The 4,885-nt window shown below is 53.9% G+C and overlaps 1 long non-coding RNA gene across 1 annotated transcript; it reads left to right on the forward strand.

The window, feature by feature from the left end:
* The first annotated feature begins 713 nt into the window (after positions 1-713).
* LOC144246657 (uncharacterized) lies at positions 714-1,360 on the forward strand. The gene is made up of 2 exons (XR_013340324.1): positions 714-766; positions 1,039-1,360. It is a non-coding gene; the product is annotated as an uncharacterized LOC144246657 (long non-coding RNA).
* Positions 1,361-4,885: the final 3,525 nt, after the last annotated feature.

The raw sequence follows: 4,885 nt of genomic DNA on the forward strand, positions 1-4,885 counted from the left end.
ATTGAGATCCTGGTAAGGAGGGCGGGGAAGCCGCAGCCGCAGCCTGGAGAAGCCCCCTGAGCGCGGTGCTCGGTGTGCGGGCTGGCAGCTGTGCCCCTGCCCGCTGCTGCAGCCCGAGGCCGCGCGGGCTCTGCTCCAGGCTCCTGCGGGCCCAGCCGGGTGCCGATGGATTCGCGGCCCGGCGGGGCTGCGGGGCGGCACCGCGGCTCCCCGGGCAGCAGCCGGCCCTCTGCCCCCTCCAGAGCCCGGCGCCAGCGGCTGCTGGCCGGGCCTCAGGGCAGTGCGGGCAGGGGAGGCCGGGGCTGGCGCGGGGAGCACCCGGCCCAGGGGCTGAGCCCGCGCCAACCCTTCTCTGCTGCCGCTCTCTCCAGCTGGCAGAGGACAGCAGCAGCGCGGCCGAGCTCCTGCGCCGGGCCCTGCCCTACCTGGAGAGCCCACAGGAACCCCTGCGAGAGGCGGCCGTCAGGTTCATGGGTGAGCCGCGAGCCCGGGCTCCCTCCCCGCCCCGCCGCAGCTCGGCCCCAGCCCCGCCTGCTGCCCCGGCAGCGCCACCCGGGCCCGGCGCCTCTGGCAGCCGTGCCCTGTGTTCGGCAGCGAGCGGCCAGGGCCCGGGCTGAGCCCTGCCGGGCCAGGAGGCCGTGTGGGCACAGGGCTGGCAGCGCCGCTGGCAGGAGCTGTGCCGCTGGGCTGACAGGCTCTGTGTTCCCAGGGATGGCCGGGCGGAGCTTGAGGGGACAGCAAGAAGAGCTCCAGCTGATCTGCAATGGTGAGAGAGGGCAGCGGGCTGACAGCGGGGGCTGTGGGGCGAGCTGCAAGCCCTGCCCCGACTGCGGAGAGCTCTGCTCTCCTAGGTAGAGCACACAGAGGGTTCAGGGACACGTGTGGGATTCGTGGCCAGCAGCTTCGGGCTGATCCCCTTGGTCCCTGATCCCTCCCGGCCATGGCAAGAGCTGGCTGGGATGGCCCTGGCACGGGAGACTCCCCTCGGCTCCCCGCAGAGTCGGGATCTGACCGTGGCTCTGTTCCTTTCTCTTGCAGCCCTTGAATGTCTGACAGAGGATGTCAGTACTGCCGTGTTAGAGCTGGCACTTCAAACACTGCATGTCCTCCAGGCAATACAGTGTGGGCGATACTCCATCTTCCAGAAGATGCAAGATCAGCTGCGCCGGAAATGGATGACATGGCCTTGTCTGTCAGGGCTCGGATGTCTGCACTGTTGGAGCTCGGAGGAGAGCTGATTCAGGAAGCTCTCTTTCTTGGGGCCACCTGAGCCAGTGGGATTTTCCTCTTCTCTAAGATATTTATTTTCTTCCCTTCCATTTTTTATCCTGAGTAAATAAAGAATGTGTTAGAATACGCAGATGCCCAAGAGCTATTCTTTGCTGCACAGGGTCTGCAGGGCAAGTGGGAGGAAAGGGTGAAAAGGGTGCTTGTGCTCAGTAGCACAGCAAGCAGAGGGGGCCTGAGGCCCTTAAGGGGGAAAAGTTTGCTTGTGCTCAGCAAGGTGCCCAGGCATGCAGGGTTGCAGGGAAAATGGCCAAAAGCCCCTTGGCCTTTGGTGGCTCTGCTGAAGCCTTTGTGCTGCCCACAGAGCGGGTGGGCAAGGCCAGAGCTGCAGGGATCCCTGCGAGAGCGGTGCCTGGAGATGGCCACAAGCCCTGTCCCAGGCAGGAAGCACCATCCGTGTCCTCCTGCCCGTGTGTTGCTGGCTGGATGGTTGAGGGCTCTGAGGTGCCTCTTGGTGGGGCTCCTCTGGAGCTCCTGTGGGGCTGCAGCACCGCTGCCGGGCAGGTTGGCCGGGCTGGGGGAGACCCGGAGGGACTGGGGCAGTGGGAAGCCCTGAGCAATTGGGTGTCAGAGGCCACAAGCAGCCCTCAGGCAGCCAATTTGTTCCTGCCAGAGCTGACTTATAAAACAGATCCTGGGCACTCTCTAACACCATCAGTGTTGGAAAACGAAATGCAAGGAATTCTCAGATCTTCGGGCCTGTAAGTGAAGGCTTAGAATCCTCAGATTTACAGGATTTGATGTGAGACCTTGGAAAAGGCTTCCAAACTTAGGTGCTTGAATTGAGAATGTGAATCTATCTTTTAAAGCAGACATGTTCAGCTAAGTGGAGCATAGTTTAGAGTTTTAGATTTTAAAGTACTGTCCTGGTTTGTAAGATAAGCTTGTATTCTATTTGCCATCTGTTGGAGGTTGGGCAGGTTTGTTATTTCTTCCAAGAACAATGGTTTGCTCCGAAGAGGTAATGGTTTGTTAATGGGCCATTGACTGACTCACTTGCAGGGCTGGTAAACCTAACATCATCCCATTGTGAGATGCTCCACCCAGAGGGGGAAGCCAAGCACTCTTTTATTGTATAAAGTGGTACCTTTTTGGAGACAAAGCAGCTCTCTCTCTCTTTGCGGGATTTCCCAGAGAAGCAGCTCCTTCGGCAAGATTCCCAGAGAAGCGGCTGGAGCGCGGTGAGGCGGCGGCGGCAGAGCTCGGAGGCGGCCCCGGTGCAGAGGAAGACCGGCTGCATTGCCACCAGATCTTCAGAGAAAACGATACCCTTCTAAAGATCACCACTTCAGCTGCAATTCATCAGCCACTGCAAGAGGAGCAGCTATCATTTCAACCGGACTACTACCAATACCTTGAATCCTCAGGTTGTGGACTTTATCACTAGTTTTGTTTGTACCAATTGCATTTGCCCCCTGCCTCCAAGTCTAACGGGGAGCAGGAATGGAGGGATGAGGGCAGGACCAGCAGAACGAGGAGCTCACTGTTTGCTCTCCCCTCTCTGAGGTACCACCTACAACTTCGACCACTGCACTTTTTCTGGGAACGAGTCCAAGCCCTTGTGCGTGGAGCTGGATGCCAACAACCAGCCCCGCTTCCCGGAGTGGATCACCATTCCCCTTGTGTGCATTTACATGCTCTCCACCAACATCCTCCTGGTCAACCTGCTCGTGGCCATGTTCGGGTACGTAACGAAGGAGCCGTGGCTTCCTGGTCATCCCTGCACTGACATAGCTCTGGGGAAGAGACTGGAGTGCTGGAAAACAGCAGGAAGCCAAGCCTCGCCTCTGCATCTGTCACAGCAGCCTGGGGGAAACTGGTGCAGTGTCCTGGGGAGGGATTGCTGCCTGTCCTTTGCCTCCATCTCTAAGCATCCTCTGCACTGTGGGTGTGGTGCAAACCCCAGCAAACCCATCACAGGGGGTGATGCTGGGTCAGGGCCTTACCGAAATGTGAGTTGCTGCCCAAGTGACCTTGCTTGAGCAGCAGAGTGAGTAAATGAGTTATCATCACTCTTCAGGACACTGTGGTTTTATTAACCTGAGCTGCTGTGTGGTGACGATAAGTCTGGTACTGATTTGATGGACCTGCCATTTATTGTTCTGACTTAGACCACAGGCAATGAGCCACATCCCCCTGGGACATGCAAAAGGACTTTGTCTTGAGAAGTGCCATCACCTCTAGACCAGCAAGGTCAGGGAATGTCTTCCTCAGCTTCTCCCAGAAATCTTTGTTGCATCCTCTGCAAGCTGTGGCACAGAGTTGATTTAATCATGGGAAGTTCCTCATATCAGATTTTGGGGGCGTGTTGCCTTCATGTCTCACTTGGGAATGCAGCTGGATTGGTGTTGTGCCTCTGTTCCCATTCCCAGCCCTTGTCCTTTTCTGCTTTACACTCATGACAAGAGTACTCAAAACCTCTGACCAGCCTTCTTGAGGACCACAAGTTTATTTTTGTGATTTGATGGTACCTTGGCAGGAAGTTGCTTTGGCAACAGGAGTATTGACAGGACTCCTGGTGCTGCTCAAGAGCATCTCTCAGCTGAATGACTCTGCCAGTGTTTCCTGGCCTGAGATGAGATGCTAGAGAGTGATAAGTTGAGAATGCCTCAGATTTAGGTTCTGCTCTGACCCCTCTTCCCCAGGCTGACCTAGAATCTAAAGAAAATCAGAAATACTATTTTTGGCAAGGCATCCAAGATAGGTAAAGCATATCTGTGCCTGGGGAGAGACAAGCATGCTCGTACTCCCTAGGAAGGGTGCAAGTACCTTTCAACAATGAAGGAAAGTATACAGCAGTAAGCCAGCTCTACCCTAAAACCTTTAATATTTGCTAGAACACTTACTTTAACAGTACCTGATGGTAAATGCTCTGGTTTATGCTGGCATGCCAGTAAAAAAACCCTCTAGTTTTCACCAGTTGCATCTATCTTTTACACAAAAAGAGAATCTCCACCAGGTGAAGGTTTGCATTTATCTCACATAAAGGTGCATTAGGCTCTGAGCAGAGGCATTTTGGGAGCATCCATCTGCCACTTAATGTCACACTGAAAGGTCAGGCAGCCTGGGAGCTGCTTGCACCTGTGGTTGTTGCTTTGCAGGGTCCATACAGTGCCTTGTGCTGTGGGTTTGATCTGTGCCTGCAGTGTCCTTAATACGTCTACTATAAATCTCAGGAGCTTTTAGATTTCTTGTAAGTATTCTAGTTTTAGGTTTGGGCTTTTTCCTAAGAAAGCAGTTATCTGCTCAGTTAATAAGACACAATATCTTGTGAAGAAGCATCCTGTTCTCATGTGTCTAGGCTAGAAGAAGACTGGTTAGAGCTGAGGTAGTAAAAGTACATGGAGTATTTTGTTCCTAATCATATATTTTCCTGTTTATTTGTAACTTCAAAGTTTTTTTGGTTTTTTGTTTTTTTTTTTTTTTTTTTTTTTGTTTTTTTTTTTTTTTGTTTTTTGTTTTCTACTGTTTTAATTCCACCCATTTGCAAATTACTCTCTAAGGAGGAGAACAAACTAAATAACCTCCTAGTCAATAAAAATGACTACCTTCAGAATGACTAGGGCCCCTAACATCAGAAGGACATGGAGCTGCCGGA

This window comes from Lonchura striata, chromosome 8 (genome assembly GCF_046129695.1).
Source record: "Lonchura striata isolate bLonStr1 chromosome 8, bLonStr1.mat, whole genome shotgun sequence".
NCBI lineage: Eukaryota > Metazoa > Chordata > Aves > Passeriformes > Estrildidae > Lonchura > Lonchura striata.